Source organism: Rhipicephalus microplus, chromosome 9, assembly GCF_043290135.1.
Source record: "Rhipicephalus microplus isolate Deutch F79 chromosome 9, USDA_Rmic, whole genome shotgun sequence".
Lineage (NCBI taxonomy): Eukaryota > Metazoa > Arthropoda > Arachnida > Ixodida > Ixodidae > Rhipicephalus > Rhipicephalus microplus.
The window spans coordinates 91,332,244-91,351,910 of record NC_134708.1 but is presented as its reverse complement, the minus strand read 5'-3'; the positions used below and the strand labels follow the sequence as shown (position 1 = coordinate 91,351,910).

Sequence of the window (19,667 nt, the reverse complement as noted above, 5' to 3'; positions counted from 1 at the left end):
TGACAAGAAAAGTCTTCGACGATTGCTGGGTCTGTGCGCGTATTACCGGCACTTTATTGAAAATTTCTCTAACATTGCGGAGCCACTATTACGCCTCACGCGTGATGACACACCATTTGTCTGGGCTGACGAATAGCAGACTGCCTTTGCGGAACTACAGCACCGGCTCTCTTCCCATCCTGTGCTTGGCCACTTCCATGAAGATGCTGACACTGAAGTACGAACTGATGCCAGTAATTTTGGTCTTGGAGCTATTTTGGTACAAAAACAAGATGGCATTAAACTGGCAAGAGCCCATGCAAGTCGCACAATGTCTCGCGCAGAATCTAACTATTCCACATCAGAGAAAGAATGTCTCGCGGTCATTTCGGCAATTACAAAGTTTAGGCCATATCTCTATGGAAGACCATTTAAAGTGGTGATTGACCATCATTCTTTGTGCTGGTTGACCAATCTACGAGACCCTTCAGGACGATTAGCACGATGGAGTCTACGCCTACAGGAATTTGATGTCACCATCGTGTACAAGTCAGGCAAAAAGCACGAAGACGCCGACACGCTATCACGAGCACCTCTTCAATCCGCCAGTACTAGCGCAGAAGAGGACGGCACCTTCGTGGCAACACTCGGCGGACCGGATCTGATTTCTCATCAACGAAATGACGCCGATCTAAGAATGATTATAGATAACTTAGAAGGTGGCACCACGCCCATTCCTCGTCCGATGTCGCGAACGTTGCCATAATTTTGCCTACGAAATGGCGTCTTGTACAAAAAGAACGCCGGTGCTGGTGACAGATCTCATCTTCTCGTCGTGCCTGAAGCCCTCCGCGATGACGTCTTATTAGCTTGCCACGACGAGCCCACATCTGGCCATCTGGGCTATTCGAGAGCTATGGATTGGGTGCGACAACACTAATACTGGCCTAAAATGTCTGCCTGTGTCAAACGCTACGTGATGGGATGCCGTGAATGCCAGCGTCACAAGACACCACATTTGAAGCCTGCAGGCCATCTATAACCGATCGATCTACCACGTACACCATTGGAACAAGTGGGGATGGACCTCCTAGGCCTGTTTCCTTTGTCTTCTTTTGGCAACAAATGGATTATTGTCGCAACCGACTACTTGACCCGTTACGCTGAGACAAAGGCGTTGCCACGAGGGACCGCATCTGAAGTTGCCAATTTTTTATGCATTAAATTGTGCTAAGGCAAGGCGCCCCACCATATGTCATCACTGATCGAGGGACATCATTTACAGCGAAACTCTTGGATGATATCTTCAGGTTGAGTTACACAACCCATCGAAAGACCACTGCGTATCACCCTCAGAGTAATGGTTTAACAGAAGCTTACAATAGGTTCATTGAGATAATCTCTATCATATATCCCCAAAAAGTTTTTCTCAAAACACGCAGAAAAATAGAAAAATTGGGAAACCTTAAGTGACGTCTGAACTAGGTGAGGAAATGAAAATCAGGGACAAGTTGTATAAAAATTTCCTTTAAACACAATCAGCTGATGACCTCGCCATATTTGAAAAGTGCCGAAACAAACTCACTATGAAATAACGGCATGCAAGTACAACAAACAACTCATCCCTATTGCTCATTAAAAGCCGCAACCACAGTCCATTATAGTTGAGACAAAACATACTGCAAAACATTTGCAGCATTTGCAAATAATTGGTAAAGAGTTATCAGGTGTTGAACTTACTGATGCGTTTAATAATGTTTTTACAGATATTGCAAGCGCTGAAGAGAAACTTCCTCAGCCAAGTAAATGCGCTCGCAGTAAGAGCGAGAATACAATATTTCTTGAACCAGTCACGGCACACGAAGTTGTCTCGATTATAAAAACAGTAAAAATTGCACTAGTTGCAACAATCATAGTTTTCAGGTGTACCTAAATAAACATGCAGTTGGACTTATTGCTCCTATACTCGCTCATATTTGTGCATCAAATTAAGATCAAAATGCAGTTGGCGAATGTGACCGTTCCGTAGAACAAGGGAGATCGAAACGATCCGGGAAAATATAAGCCGTTATGTATTTTGCCAATCTTTTCAAAGATATTCGAAAACGTTTTGCATTCCAGAATAGCAAATTTCATCGAGAAACATAACCTGCTAACACAACACCAATTGTGGTTTCATAGGAATAAGTAAGCTAAATTAGCAATAGCAGAACAGAAAGTCTTTATATTGACAGAGTTTGAAAAAAGGGCTACAGTCATTGGTATTTTCATAGACTTTTCAAAAGCTTTTGATGTGGTCGACCATGACATTTTAGTAGAAATTGGCTATTTTAGACTTCAAGGACGCACATTACTTCTTATCAAATCCTACTTATCTAACAGAACCCAAGTTGTGAAAATCCACACCTTTACTTCTAAGGTAAGATCTGTCCATTGCGAAGTACCACGAGGAAGTATCTTAGATCCTCTACTTATTAATATTTATTTGAATGATATTATCAATAATAACCCTCAAGCGAAGTTCATTATTTACGTGGATGACAAAAAAGGACTGTACGTTAAATAGAAAATTTGCAACCTAGAGAACATACTCCTCCATTTTTTGGCAACCTTCAGATACTTACTGTCTACCAAATATACAATCTAAACTCAGCTTTTATGTCATTAATGAAACAAGAAACACCGTTGGCACTTATATGGAGCATTGTTACCGAAGCCATACTACCTATGAACTACGCTTTCATCGTTTTCGGTTCTCTTTTTTTCAGAACACCTTATGGTAAGCAAACTTTATCATATCAAATACCTTATCTACTCCACGAAAATAGCTATGTCCGTGAACCTTTGAAGAAACGTAACACTAAAAACAGTGTGAAGAAAAAAGTTAAGATGTACTTCCTTCCTTGTAAGAAGCCTTAATTGTATTATTTATTAAAAATAATTCTTTTGTGTCGTTCGTGTTTTGCATAATAGATGAAAATTGCTCGATTTCTTTCTTTTCAAACGTATTTCGCTATGATACTTAGTATTTTTGTCAGAAATTTCTCCTTGTTGCATTATTATATATATTTTATATTGGTACTGCAAATGGGTGATGACTGTATTGTGTTATTTTGAAACGTATGTGCCGACATCTGTTATACTTGTTGAATTTGAATTTTCTGTCTCCTCATTCAAAAGCAGCTTGAAATTTGTATCCTTTGTTCCACTTCACCTGAGCAACTGTATGGGTGGAAGGACCTTAGTCAGGCAGAGGTAATCTGCCTGTAGTCCCTTCAACCTTGCCAATCATTGTTTTTGTCTGAATAAAGAGTGAATGAATGAATGAATGTTGACATGAGGATATTTTTACTGCCAATAATATTCATCATCTTATAAAACAATATAACAATACAAATAAAAATATAGAAGAGTGGTCTGCTATAAATCTAATGAAAATAAATGTGGGCAAGACAAAAGCAGTCATATTCAGGCCGAAGACAAGCGCATAACTCCACATCAAGGTATTACGTTACATTCCCGAAGTATTGAAATTACCGAAAAGTTCAAATGTGTGGGTGTTATCTCTTCTGCCAACATGTCGTGGTATAATCGTGTTAATTACGTCATACGTAAAGCAAGCGAAATCACAGGGATAGTAAGTGGCTGACGCTTCATTCTTCCCACATGTGTTAAATTCTATCTATATGATTCATTTTTTATTCGCAATTAAAGTATTGTCAAATAGTATGGGTAACACATCACACACTAATCTAGAATGTATTTTTCTGTAACAAAGAAGTATCTCCGGCACGCTTACACACTAAACTAACTCTGACCCTTAAGGGAGTCAAAAAGGGTGCCGACACCCTGAGCACACCCTTTGATCACCCTATTCGCGCCTCAGCACCCTACAAGCGGAACCAAAAGGATGCACACCCCTACTGAAACGTTCCGTAAGATGCGGAGACCTCACATACGGAATTATTGGAATATGGAAGACGTATGATGCGGACTCCGCATAAGACGTATGATGCGGGCTCCGCATAAGACGTATGATGCGGACTCCGCATCTTATGGAAAGACGTATCACGCGGAAATTACTGAAATGTGTGCATGTTACGTCTGAATCTAGTGCAAAGCAATATAATGTGTAAATTGAATAGACGTCCACATCTTGAGTACATGCAATACTGTGTACAAATCACAATATTTCTTAAATGTGCATGATGAGGAATTGAATCATCGGCATCTAGCTTACTAATTGTTGTGATGCAGAAGCAAAATTACCTTTTAAATAAAACACATTACAAAACTACTAAATTAACATGCTAGCGATCATAAATGGTGGTTACATTGCAACACATTAATGCAGTGTTCTATGCAAGACTTAAAGAACTTATAAAGTTATTATTATAAATAGAGAAGCATTAATATACACATCAGCCCTGCTACAATCAATGTTTTTTTATTTGTCTGTATGCTCCAGCTATGAATAGTGACATTGCAGTTTGATCGTACACAAATGAGGTGACTGCACCGCAATTTCACGAGCTCCACCTAAGCCACAGGATGGTGGCACAATGTAACAGCAATTTTAGAACGAAATGTTTAAACATAAATAATAATCATAGCACTGTGAAAGTGTGGCGCTGTGTTTATCTCATGAATGCCTTGTGGAGATCGGCGAAATGCTGCTTGAGGCTCCGGCACCACTGTAAATTTCGAAGGTCACTGCGATAGAACTTAATTGTCCTTCATAGGCACCTGGAAATGAAAATAATTGGCACAAATAATGTCAGAGACACATGTTAGCACAATAGTTTACATGCACAAGAATTATAACACACAGAATGAAACTGAAAATTTAAGGCACACAATCCTTCATGTTATGCATATGTGAATAATAGAAGGAATGAGTGTATAAATTAGTTCTGCCACATAAAAAAAACAGCATGCTTATCACAGTGCAAATAACTAGGTTGTCACGATTAGATAATCGATTATTTAAACGCTTCCTGCACAGTAAAACTTTAGGAACTGCAAGTGAAAGCTCTCAGTGTTCATTTAATAGTGTGTGCATGTACATCTGCTGCCTTTATACTATACAGTTTGTGCACAAAATTGGCATCTTGAACAATTTTGAGAGTTAAACCTAAGCAACTTATGAAGGTTAAAATCACCATGAAAGCAAGCAGGACCAGGCAGGTGCCATTAAAAATCTGTGCAAGCCAGATAACTATAACCAAACTGCACACATATAGGGGAGCAAGAGTAACAGTAATTCGGCTGCTGACCCGCATGTCGCGGTATCAAACCCCGGCTCCATTTCCGATGGAGGCAGAAATGCTGTAGGCACGTGTGCTCAGATTTGGGTGTACGTTAAAGAACCCCAAGTGGTCGAAGTTTCCAGTGCCCTCTACTACGGTGTCTCTCATAATCATATAGTGGTTTTCGGACGTGAAACCCCACATATAAATCAAGAATAACAGAAATAAACTGCCAACAGAAAAGTTGGTTGCATGTGCTATTTGTAAGTGCTTACAGCTTACTACATACAGCATGCTCATTCCATTTTAAATACCGATATTGAAAATAACTGCTCTATTAGGAATGTAAAAGGTAAGGTAGAACTGAACGACTCTACAAAAAGTGACCCTATTATGACATCACGTTTTCTTATAACAAAATTGACTAAGACTCTCAAATATCATTATGCAAGGAAAAAATCTTCAAAAGAACAATCAAGTTTGAAGTCATAATTATTTATACGTCTCCAATGACTATAACCAAGAAATCGACCTCAACATGGCTAATGTTAGTTTTTAAGGCCTATGTTCACTAGACAATGAACTATACCACAAAAAGCACAGCGTTCAGGCAAAGCACCACACAAAAAAAGAAAGCAGTCCTTTTTGTTATTACCTACAATGCCTTTAAAATGGTATTTTTACCTCTACTTTCCGCTTTTTATCTAAGTAACTGGTGTGAAACAAGTTAGCTGAAAATGCACTGTGCCTCCAAAACCTGTTGGTTGAATCTGAATTTTAAAAAAATGGTGAAGCTTGCACTAAATTAGGCTCCACAAGCCTTGGAACAGTGAGACTACATGACTCTTAGGACTACTTTAGTTACTTGTGTTTTGTTTCTGGGCCTAAGCATAAAGACAAGGGCTTAACTGAATTGCTGCTAACAAACAAATGCTTTCGAAATTGCCCGAGCGTCAAAGGATGCTCAGCCATTTGTTGTTTTTTGCACTGGGCTATTCTACACCAAACATACAAACCATACTGCCTGGCGACCATCACAGATGTATAGTTTAAAAAATGATGGTAATTTACTCTTCTGAAAATAGTTATTTGCAGAAATGTTTTGAAGAGAAAAGAGTAGTGGTCACGTGGGTACCTTCAGAATTTCGCAGAATGTCGTGCCGGTGTTATTTGTGAGAAAAATTTCAAAGTACCGCTTTTTCTTGCCACATCAAATTTGATCTACATATTAAGTAAAGATGCTTCTTAAAGTATTTGAAGTCAAGTAACATTAGTGCAATTTTTCTTTTACATAGGCTTTAAAGAATTCCGCCAAACTGTTTATCGTTTGCATTTCTTGTATGGCAATACTGCATTTTGTATGAATATTTGAGCCACAAATACTCACTGCACAGAAGTTATATTTTACGAAAAAAAATAATGTTAGGTCCAGATTACAAATATCACTATATAATCGTTTTTGTCCACATTGAGATGCAATTTGAGCTGTGTGTTTGTCTAATTGAAAATTACTTTTATATGTAAGTTGAAAGCAAATAAACAGTTCTTGTTACATGGCAAGTGTTATCATTACAAATTTTGTTTAAATGAGGAAAATGATTTTTGAAGTCTCCTATTGAGGGCCATGGGGAACTTCGGAACGGAAGCTGTCGTACATCAAATGCAGAAAACAGCCATCATAAGAAAACTTCAAAAATTCATTTCTACTTTAAGACAAAGTGTAATCATATAACTTGCCATATAAAGAGAACTACTTCCTTGCTTTTGATGTGGCGAAAAAATTGCACTAATATTACTGAGCTTCATGCACTACACACAAGCACCTTTACTTAATACCAAGACCGAATTTGGTGTAGAAGAGGCAGTATTTTTGAAACACTTTACTTTTTACAAACAACACCCAGACGACATCCTGGGAAGTCCAGAAGGCCCCAACGTGGCCTAATATTTTGTTCTCTGCGATATACTTTAGCATTTTGCTGTTTTCAGAAAAATACAGTAAACGAGCACAATATTTTTTTTCAAAACACATTTAGGACGGTTGGCAAAATGGCTGGGATGTTTGATGCGTAATTGCCTCACTGCCAGCATTTATTCTTCCGAAGCTCAAGCTATCACCTCTCTGTTACTGCCTCCCTCACATACAATGCCTGCATAGGAAAGAAAAAGAAAGGCAGGTCCGACAAAGTTCACAAGGCAAGATATTTTCATGTTGGATAAATTCATTACCATAAACAGCAGCAAAATAACATTCATTTTGAGTAGTCCAAGAGACAAGCTATATACCAGCATACTAAGAGCCAAGCACAAACTTTTCAATTGAACATGTGTGGTGATAGACAGGAAGCACTTATTGCAAGACTGATCAGTCTGTAATTAACTAAATGAAGTACAATTCACTGTTCAACCCAACACCACATAGGCATCTTTGCTATAGCAAAGCCATGTGTCATTGATTCATGCACTAGATGGGACAATGCAAATGTAACAAAAAAGGTGAAAAAATAAAACAAGGGAAAAAAAATGAAAAGGGGGGATGCAAAGTAGGAGCAGTGTAGCACTACTTTTACTTTGCATTCCCCTTTTCTTTCTTCTTTTTTCTTCTTTTCTATCATTTATCTTTTTTTTTGCTTCCCTTACCCCCAACCTCCAACAGGAGAAGACTTTGTATCAGCGCAACCTAACTTGAAAAGAAGCAAGGGCTGCACTCTTCTGCGTTATAGGTTTTTTTTTCAGACAAACATTTCCAACAGGCACACACGCCTATACCAATAGATGATGTCATTACTGACCCCATTTAAACTAACACGCTAAGGATGACAAGGTGACTTCTAAAAATAGGTCCTCCTATCGCAACATCGGCCAGCCTGTCTGAAGCACTTCTACTGTTCACCCTGATTACCCCACTAGATGTTTCCATCTGTCGACTCACATCTTCATTTTGGATAGCACTAAGACGAGCTTACATTGATGAATATGCACAAAAGTTTAGTGATGTATCATGTATCAGATTAAGCAACTCTGTTAAAAAATTATTGATAGCTTGCTTCCAGGCTTTTTATACTGTAGCCTGAAACTTCGTAATGTCTTCTATGCACATGAACCAGATTGACAACGCAATGCACAACGTGCTTAAGAATACTGCGAGGAACAAGATAACGACAAAACGACCAGCCACCCAAAATTTTCGCTGTACATGTTTATAAAATGTTCATGCACCCCAAACGAGGTGCTTATGATACAAGCCGAAAAAACCTAAAATAGGGCCTTGGAGTCTTCTGGAAGTAGACGTGTTGCATTTTTTCTGTAGAGGGCTTTACACCCATAAGTGAGGAACAAAACTCCTGTATAATGAAGATTGTTGGCAGCTATCAGTTATAGAAAAACCTAATGCAGCTAATCTTCCCCGACACATCTGTACATTTAGAGAGGTGACGTAGCTTCTGTAATTCTGGCAGTAACTCCAACAGGACCAGTGCGAAAATTGGCACTACTTGGCTAGACAAATGTCCAAACATGCCTGCCTGACTCCCTCTAGCCATCCTGGCTGAATCTGACACATGATTTCTTAACTGCTGGCTGGACAAAAATAAAACCACTGAAGCACTCACAATACACAGCGTGAAGTTCCTCTGGAGTGGTCAACTTCGTCTTCTGCGATGAAAGAGCAGCACAGTGTACTGATAAGGCACTCCTTGCAATGGTTTTCAGTGCCACACAGTGACCTTGCTGTTCCTGTCGAAGAGAGCTTCGGGAGCTTGGAGGGTGCTTGCTCTTTTCTGGGGGCTGCTGCCGCTCCTCGTTTTCTGCTCAAGGTCAACCTGCATAAAGTTGTAGACGAGGCTTTAGGAGTTGTATATAATGATATACAAATTTTCGCTGAACACACATTTCCTCGTGGCACACTGAGGAATTTCTTATAAAACTTAAGGCCTCGCATATGCAAACATTTACAATCGATCCGAAGATGCACTCGACTCTAAAGAAGCAAGTTTGTTATGTAGTGTATATAAAAAAAGATCATTCAGCACAACCACAACTACAGTTGCACACGAAAACGACATTTTACACGATCCTGTTTATTTACATGGTCCATTTTATTTTATTTACACGGTCCATTTTACACGGTCCTGTTTTACACGATCTGGTCTGCATGAACTCTTGAACCGGGCACCATATAGGTTGAAAGACGCACACAGACTTTAAGACAAACCTAGTTTCCCGTGGAGCATCCTCTTGCACTATAACAACACATCTCAATCTAGTTAGTTGGTCAGAACGAGGTGAAAACAGCTCGCACTTGAAAAGCACGGGCAGAAGAAATGACGCCTGCACCCTGTGCTTTCTGTACATTTTCGTTGAGGGTGCAGTTTTCACCTTATCCTTATGCAATTTCGCATTTATAACATTGTTCACTGTATAATCTTTGTGGCGTTAAAGTGTGTGATACCGTCATGTGTATCCCATGTAATTTATAAAAATAGAATACAAGATAGCTTGATTTAAAAATAACAAAGTGCATCCAGCGCCATGTCCTCTAGCCATTCTTTAGGCAAGTGGCAGAATGATTTATTCTTCAAAACATATCTTACTTGTAAACACTACAAGAGCTAACTCGTACACTGGCACATTCTGTTTGCCTCTTGAGATTATAAGGTACCTTTTTTACACCGGAAAATCTTCAAGAAGAATAGAAGTGTTGTAATTGTGAAGAAAGAAAAGTAGAAGGAAAAAAAGATATTGATTGATTTGTGGGGTTTAACGTTCCAAAACCACCATATGATTATGAGAGACGCCGTAGTGGAGGGCTCCGGAAATTTTGACCACCTGGGGATCTTCAACGTGCACCCAAATCTGAGTACACGAGCCTACAACTTTTCCGCCTCCATCGAAAATGCAGCCGCCACAGCCGGGATTCGAACCCACGACCTGCGGGTCAGCAGCCGAGTACCTTAGCCACTAGACCACCGTGGCGGGGCAGGAAAAAAAAAGATAACCTGCCCTGTACAGGGACTGAGCCTGCGAACTTCGAATAACATGTCCGATGCTCTATCAACTGAGCTACCATGGCGGCTATCCCTCTTCCATTTTGTACGGTATATATGTGCAATTATACATGGAAGAGTCAGTCAGCGCTGCCTGTTACCATTATGGCGAGTGTGGGACACCTTTTTTTTTGCCTACTGGCAATTACATTACGATTGCAATTACGTTACGATTACTTCCAATATCCCTATACTTCTTTGGCAGCATTATGCATCTGTCCATTCTCAGAAAATCTGCTAGTCACAGGAGGAGGCAATAGTTCGCCCTCCCACCTAAATGCATGTATTTGAATACATGCACAACTGATCAAAAAAAAACAAGTCACACACCGCTAAGATTACCGAGATTCACTGTTTCAGATTCATGAGTAAAGGAAAGAACTATAAATTTAAGGGTTTGTTGTCTTTGTTGAACACATTATAATGAGAACTAGCAGACAATGATGCCAAACAAACTATAGGTGATGTTATCAAAAATAACTTTCACAAAATTGTGAAAAGAAAAGTGAACGAAAACGTAACTTGGCGGCAAGTTACTAATGGGTTGACATTTTTGACAATTGAATTGACATTACTTTTTATAACATCCCTATATTTTCCTGAGTAATGTTGTCGGGTAATTCTCATTATTAGAGTGGTGGGTAGGCTGACAAAGAAAGTATATGGCATTGATACTTCTTTTGAACACCTAAAAGTTTGAGGAACTTAAAAGAGTGGAAGCTACTTTGAGTAGACCCGAATATTTAGTTGGAGTGAAAAAAAAACGTACACACATTTTTACCAGGCTTTTTAACCTATTTTGAGACATAAAAGTGTATGCTGCCAGTAATCTTAAGTACCATTACTTTTGTCACACTATGCACTGTAGCAGGTGTAGTTAGAGTGGTGATAGTGAAGGATTAATCAAGCACGCCACCAACTGCGTTCACATCAATGGTCGCGTATTTTAAAAATAAACCTGCTGTATAGTAAAAAAAAATTTTAGAGCATTTATGATTTTATCCAGATCAAGTTAAACCGACTGGGTAAGCAAACCATTTGCATAAAATCAAAAGGCATAAAGTGATTCATGTATTATAACTATGTGAACAATTTTAGCAATGCAGTGCAAAGTGACAACAGTTCTATTAAAAACCCCTCTCATTATAACATGCATGAAAAGCACCACACCAGTATATTTTATAGTGCATGTAATATCGAGACTACTAGACTGTCTAGTGACCTTTTAGAAGAAGGGTATCTCCTTCACATTCAAGGGGCAACCACTTAGCCTTTTCCTGAGCTTTTCTGTGAATATTTCCTGAATTTCAGATATCATTAGGATTGATTTAGAGTGAACAGATTTTGCTTACGCATTGAAACCTAGTTCTGTAGGTAACTGCAATTATGGGTGCCAAACCATCTCCAATTAATTTTTAACATTTCACTTATTTTTTAACTGCAGCAGCACAACTAGCTATGGGTGCCCAAAAAGTAGCAAAAAACAATACCTTTACCTCTTTGAGCCTTTTGGAAGTGTTCAGCTTCTCAGTGCTCACCTTACAACATTTTTTTTAAATACGTGTTTGTATGCCCACTGCTCTTGCTCCTTGTACAGTGAGGAGGAGCACATGGCAAGAAGAGACAAGAAAGAAGCATAGCGAAAAAAAGCGAAATAAGCGAGGACCTCTTTTATATCGTACAATGTGTGTAACATTACTATTGCGACCACATATAGACAAATTATCACGGCTATGTATCCATTGTAGAGTCATACACAGCTGCAACACCACGACTAAATTTCAACCTTGTGTTGGTTTAGGATCCCTTTATAGTGGCAAGCTAATGATATCTGCATTTGTTTGGCACATACTAAGATGCAGTGAAATGTGATATGGTAATCTCACTTAGAATGCACGTCATGTGGCTTCATTGTATAGGTGGCCACAAGTAACTCTGGTTGCAAAGCAATATGGCAGAGCCTAAACAGACGTCACCGACCACTCCAATCTGAACTTGCCTTTGCTACTTGCCCATTATCATCCCAGCAAAAAATGAATAATTGAATCTGCTACAGATAAGTGCTAGCTTATGCTAAGGACCAATATGAAGGGTGTTTTGTCATTATTGAGATCAGTTATTTGTTCAAGAACACTTGCTGTCAAACACAAATACATTGCTGTCGAAGCATCAAGACTCAAATACAAAGCAAAAAGAAGTGTCTCTTTAAAAATTACAGGCCACAAGGCAAGATAAATATTTGATATACTTGGGATGTAAGGCACGCACAAGAGGTGCTGCCATATTATACTTTTCCTTGTGTTGAAACCTGCTTGCTTTACTCGCCCAACACATCTGTAAAGATGCCGTGAAAACACCAAGGAGCTGATGCAGCAAGGTTGAACACATGTCCAGGGATTCCACCATTCCTAAGCAGCCCTACAGCCTCCACAGTCCTGCAACCATTTGTAAGATAAATATAGTTCTACCCAAAGTTCTTGGTTTACAGATACACATGCAAGACGCATAACCACTCTATAGGAAGTTTGCATGATAATGCGCTGGGTAGCAAAACGGATGCCAATATCAAGTATCCCGGCCTGCCGCTTCTTTCTTTCCGTTCTTAATTAATCAATCTATGGTTATTAAATGTTCCCCCAATGTGAAGTGTGCTGGCAGTCCGGTGAAGAATTGCAATGTATTTAGAACACACTCCAATTCATGGCAAGTAAGCATGCAATAGGGTTTTGTCAGCTCTTCGAGAAAAGAGCATGAAGTTTAGCTAAAACCCATGTTTTTTATAAACACCATTCAATTTGATATAAAAGTTGTGAGCATTATGTAAAGGAACACGGATTCATGTTTAATCAATGATTTCTTATAATGTACTGATATGAATGCAACTAACTGAATATGAAACGATCAATTTTGCTCGAGAATTTAGAGTTATGAACACTATCGCACTTGCCTGCTGCATCTTGTCCAAAACAGCGGCAAGATAGGCTAGTTTGTGTAGGTGAGTAGTAATGAGCAGTGCAAAGTAACAACAAGAAACACCAGTAACAACAGTATGGGGCAAGCACAGACTGCCAACTGTATAATTTATTACACAAAAGTTCGCCTGAATATCAGTCAGACAACTTGTGCAAATGAAGGTCCAGTTGGGCATGAAGAAGTTACGAAATCAACAATGCCTGCTTTCACTAACAGGACCCTCATTCACATAAAGTATGCAGCGATAGGCCCCTACCGAGGTACGTCACAGCATGATGTCACTGGCACATGTAAAAGGTGTGGCTGGAAAAACACTCCCGCTGGTGGCTCAGCCCGGTACAGTCGTGCGGTGTTTGGGGCAAGTTTTAATTTTTCAAAGCTTACACTTCACGTTACAATGTCGACATTAGCTGTAGTATGTGTCAGCAAACATCCAGCTGTGTGGTAAACTGTGTGGTAAAATATTTGCCACGCTGTCTGTTTATCTTGAAGAAGTGAACACACGTGGTGGCCTGTGCGAGCAACAGCGGCATAGTCTTCAAAAATGTGCACTGTTGATTGCGGCATGTAGTGTGCATTGAAAGGTATTGAGAATATCGGTTCAAGTGAGAATACTGAGTGTGGTGTGTGCAGTGTCAATAACAATGTGTCTTGTTTACGAAGACTAGCACTCATGGCAGGGATCGGTCGATGAAAAAACTTGATTCGACATTTTAGTCAAGGTAAATATGCACTTGACGTGACCATCTGCGAGTGGGTACATCTCGGTGTTTGCGCTGTGTGCAGAAAAAAATTGCAAGGTCACCGGGCTGGAAGATACCATTTGCTGAAGCTGCATGTATGAATCGCCCCGACGAGTACGCAAGCTCAATAAAGGTATAACTCGTTTTATCGCAGGCCTCATATTTCTTCATGTAATAAGCAGAGATTCTTGTTTCACATATACTCAGTACCTCTACCGCTCGATATTCATGAAGTGACAATGCAAACAACAAGTTTGTGTGTTAGGTCCTAAGGAAGCAATGTAAATATGCAAATAAGTTGTAGGTGTCAGATGCAGCGATGTAACTGCACAAAAGATTACGTATATATTAGGCTACAGGTTTAGAATCGCATACATCTCGGTGGTCTATCAGGAACGTCACAAACAACTTCCTTGCCAACCAGCCCTTGCACAGAGGGAGGAAATGGCTGGCACGGTGCTCGAAGTGACGTCACACTATTTGCAAACATAGAGAGGTTTCTTACTTAGGCAACATTTTGCACAATATATTTTTTAGATGCAAGACTGTACTCATCCACATTGATCATACTGATGTCTTTTGTTGTTACTTTGTGCTGTGAGTTACTAGGCATTTAGTCACCATGATCTTTAAAAGCTAATTTCAGTGTTCTCTCTCATATTGCTGACAACTTTGTTGTTGCATAAATTGGGCAAAAAAGCAACACAGAAAGGCTGTCACAATAAATACATCAACATGGGTATTCTCCTGCAAACAAAAGTCGGCACTGGTCCTGTCATTACCCGTCTTCCTTCTCTCTTTGCCTTGTTTGTGCTGAAACAGCCAAACACCTGATGAGTTAGATGAGAAATATTAACGCATCAAAACTATAAGTGCTTGCATCAGCAACTACACAACAGCGTGATAACCGCACCCCTGCCACGCAGCAGTGAAACATATTTTGAACATGCTGGCAGTGTATTATTTTATAAAAAGCAACTCTGGCAGATTACAAAATCTCACATTGTGCATGCAAGTTTTCTTCAAAGTCAGGCGTACAATGTAGGTGCTGGCCGGTACATTATTAGTTACAAGCAAAGGCGTCTTGCAGGTACACATGCAGATTGCACGAACACCTCTCTCTCTCTCTCTACACTAGGCACACACATTATATCTTTCAACAAGCACACGCCACTGTTTAGGGGCATAATAACGCTCTACCGTGAACGTATGCTAATCAACCCACTTAGGCGGTTGGCTAGGTGAATCGAGCCAAGTTACAAATTGTATCGCCCGCGAACGTAAACAAAATGCTGCTTTGCATGAAATGGCACTGCAGGCTTCGTTTAATCAACAACGTAGCAAGCGCCGTGTGCGTCTTCCTCACTACATTGCACATATGAAAAAATCGATCACCATACACATGCACGTTGCCGCAGTTGTCTCGAATTAGCTCCAGTAAGGCCGCGCCGATGCGCCATGGCTCTGCTGGCGTTAGCGTTGTCAAAGCGAATCGGCAACCGCACTCGCAAAGGCACGTAAGGTTGCCGTTTCGCGACGCCTGGTTCGAGTGCAGCAACACACACTTGCACTGAGTGGCATACTTGGTCTACATAAAAAAGTGTCCCCCTTACCTTTAGTTTCTTTCACACTGTCCTGAGGGAAGCGACCACAGGCGTCAGCCGTCACCTCGGAGTCCTTCGAGCGCCCGCCCAACCCGCCGATTCCTTGGACGACTCGCACTTGATCCGCACTCGGACAACCGCGGGAATAGGGCGCAATCTTAGCACATCACACGAACGAGGAACGGCGCTTCCTTGCGTAAATTTAACATTTCGTGCTCTCGTGCGTAGCAGCGCGAACACATGAGAACGCACCAAAACGGCATGCTCACAGAAACAAAGAAGACAAACAACATGTGGCTTTAGCTGTGAATGGATTTGACTTGGATAGCTGTGTGAGAAAAACAAAAAAAAACATCTGTCGCTGCTATAAACTGAAAAAAAATGTATGTTATCTGGCAAAATAACTTTAAAAGTGATAAACGGTTATTCAAAAAACAAGTTACAACTTATGAGTATTTTCGCAGGTCTTTGTTTTGTTTTTGTTCTAGCAGACGACAGCCTCCTACTGCTTCTACGAAAGACGTAGTGCGGTTTCACGTTCGGTGCGTGTCGCCGACGCAAAGCTCTACAGTAGTGATATCAGAGTTATCAATTCTCAATGAATCATAGGATGGCTACAAAGCAGTAACATTTTGACATAGTGCAGTACGCAATCTTTCAAGGTATGACATTTCTTTGCTCTGAAGCAAATCGAAGCAAGCCGGCCGGCGCAATCAGCTGATGTCGCCGCTACGCGAGGCATGGTCGTGCGCAATAGCGTCGCGCCCCGCGCTCGATTTGTCATCAAGCGATAGAGCTACTAAGTGGAATACAGCTAGATGCAGGGATTAATGGCGTATAACTCTAATTCCCTGTGGTGGCCGACTCAATCGCAAGAGCCCCGGGAAACAACCTTCAACTGCTCAAGCTTGTGTGGGGGTGTAAAAATACTTGTTTTCATCCGCGGCGGTGCAGCAATCTATAGTTGAAAGACATGCGAAAAGCATGTGACGTATATACAATCCCAAAACATATGCACACAACAATAGATACGATCGCATATCGTACATAAATATACCAACACATAGCGTATAAAAAGCAAATTTACATACATAACTTAAACGCCAAGCTACCTTCAGCGCGAATAGCTTAGCAAGCTAACGCACTCAGTTCACGTACGCGAGCACAACTAAGTGGCGCAGGTTCGAGTCCCGCGAAGTTTAATTTTTTTTGTTTTTTTTTTCAACGTTTTTATTGTACTGCTATCTTTTCTAATGCCTTAGGTTCTAAAACAAAATAAAAGCAATATTGCGTTCAAGTACGTATGTGGGACTGTGTTTTTTGCGCAACAGTTATTATGATTTTTATTTTCATTATTATTTTTTTATTTATTTCATAATATAACAAAATCAAGGACTAAGGGGAACAATGGGTCTGATTGATTGTGAAGGGACTCGAGAAGTGAAAAAACTCAAACCAAAAAATTTATTTGAGAAAAAACTGAGCATTTCACAGCCGGACCAGTTTCTTCAAGGGTAGGCCCTAGGTATGCGCGAGACTTGCTATATGACTCATCTCAAGCTGTGGCAGTTGAGGGAAGGCAATATCACCGAGAAGCAGTTCCAAAATATATTTTGGTTGATGTTTTTTGATTCCTCCAAAATAAGGGCTGCACAATTGTGATCGAGCCAAACCAAGAATTGCGGGCACGAAGTCATCAGACAGAAAATGAATAATGTTGATTGTTTGAAAAATTGCCCTTAATAAAAGGAAGAGTTATGGAGTGCTACGTAGCTTAACTCGCAGTAGTAATTTTATGTATACATATAGATAGTTTAAAATGAACAATGTTGCACACACAGACATTTGTTAAATTTCTTTGCAGCACAGTTGAAGCATCTATGTAGAACTGAAGCATCAAGAGAAGCTCATGCGTCCTCACTTTATTGCGCTTTACATAGCTTGTATGCGTCCATGCAGCCATGATATGATATATATTAAAGCATTTGTTTAACCTATTTTCTTCTTATTCATTAAAGCTGGCCCATAAGTTGTGTCTTATGTAGCACTACAATTGAAGCGTAATCTGCATGGTGGTCTGAAACAATGCTTTTGACAATCTCAAAACGACCCAGCTCTATACACGACCATCCGTGCATCAGTGATAAGCACCATTATGTGTTTGTACATATCAGTTGTGCTCTCATACTTAATTATTTTTCTGACCACTTCCTCTGCCCCTACCTCGTTTCTGTCGTGAAGCTGTGGCAAGTTGTGTATAGCTGTATTTATATTGTAGGAACATATACTATCAATAAAGAATTATTTTTAGGCTACATGCAATTAGTTTTCATAGATTTTCATTTCTTTTGTCGGTGCTCAGGAGAGCTAAGCTCATGGCCGATATTTTAAAATGACATTTCTCTTTGCCATTGTTAATGAGAACAGTTTCATTATTATTGACAAGTTCATTCACATTGAATTTAGTTCTCATTATTATTGTTTCTACCAAAAAACGAGCCCTTGAAGTTATGCTTTTTTTGCTTGATTTGTTTTCGTGTGACAGCATGCAAGTAAAATGACAGTTATTTTCATTCCTTGTGAATCACACATTTTCCGTGTGACAGACTTTAGCACCTGGTCATCTACAGAAGTGTTATTCATTCTGGAAAAGGGCGAACAGCGGTGACTGACAACACAGACTAGGCTGCATTATTCTTTTGTACTATATATGTCACTGTGCATTCATTTATAACTTTATAGAGCTCGGATTTCCTGCTTAAAATGTGACAACAACTGTAGAGTTTCCACATTTTTGCAACAATCCACATGCCTTTCATACACTATTGCACATTTTCGTAAGCACCTTACAAAATCTGTATATTTCCGTAAGACCTTACATTCTGCATTTTCCTTATGAAAGCTTCTGTACACTCCATACACTTTCCTTATCCTTCCATCATGAACTCTCCGTATGCTCCATAAGTTTCCTTATCTTTCCTTATCCTTCCATATACTCCATAAAAAGCTTTCCATATATGCCATACAATTTCCTTTTCTTTCCGTATACTCCATAAAAAGCTTTCCGTATACGCCATACAATTTCCTTATCCTTCCTTATACTCCATAAGAAGCTTTCCGTAAATGCCATACAACTTCCGTATATTTCCATAAAACTCCATATTTTTTCCGTATGTAGCATAAGGAAATGTTACGGAGTCCATATATTTTCCGTAAGATTTCATACGGAACGTTTCAGTAGGGACATCAAAAGAGTGGAAACTAGGGTGCAAAAAGGAAGCAACAAATATTGGGTGCACAGTCGCCGACAAAAATTTGTGAGTAACGTGGTCATAGAGCATAACTAACAGCTTTTAGAGGTCTCTTGGTTAGACACCATGGTCTCATTAGTAGCCCCACTGCAGTAACGGATATTTGAATAGCAGTAATACCTGGCTGAACGTAAGTTCTGCACTGGTTCTGGCATTCTTGCGGCCTTTTTCTCGTCGCCTCACGGCCGGCGATGACCAAGCTATGCGCTACAAGCTCACTATCCAATGGCGGAGTACGCAGCTTGTAGAGCTACAACAGGATTGTGACTTACGCATATAGAGCTCTCGGCCTGGTTTGCGCCTAACACTGCAAACAAAACTTTGTTCATGACAGTATATATGAATCATACATTTGTTAATGCAAATAAATACAAAACAACAAGAGCGTGGTAGAGAAAATAGTTTTTGTGTTGTACAAATATTTGTTAATCTTACAATGTATCAGTTCACACGTGTTACCAATTTTATGGCGGGCTATGGATTTTGACGTTCTATTATTATAACATTAAAAACGTTTTCTCGCTTTTGTTCATAGTAATATTCTTCAAAGCAAGTTGAAATGAGCCTTGACTAAAACCTTTTCCTAAATATTAATTCACTAAAGAGCTAAAATAACGTTTGCCAACCGGTATGCTTATTTTGTTGTGACGAATTTTGCTTGCTGCCTGTAATTTGTACTAATGTACAACCATGTTAACACTGTATTTAACAGCCAGCTTAACCACTCAATCAATGTACAGATGTTAACAAGGTATCCGTATGA

General features: G+C 39.8%; 1 long non-coding RNA gene across 1 annotated transcript; it reads right to left on the bottom strand.

The window, feature by feature from the left end:
* Nucleotides 1–5,574: 5,574 nt before the first annotated feature.
* Nucleotides 5,575–19,625, bottom strand: LOC142772003 (uncharacterized). Its single transcript, XR_012886232.1, has 2 exons — nucleotides 15,603–19,625; nucleotides 5,575–12,708 (listed from the first exon to the last, which is right to left on the bottom strand). It is a non-coding gene; the product is annotated as an uncharacterized LOC142772003 (long non-coding RNA).
* Nucleotides 19,626–19,667: the final 42 nt, after the last annotated feature.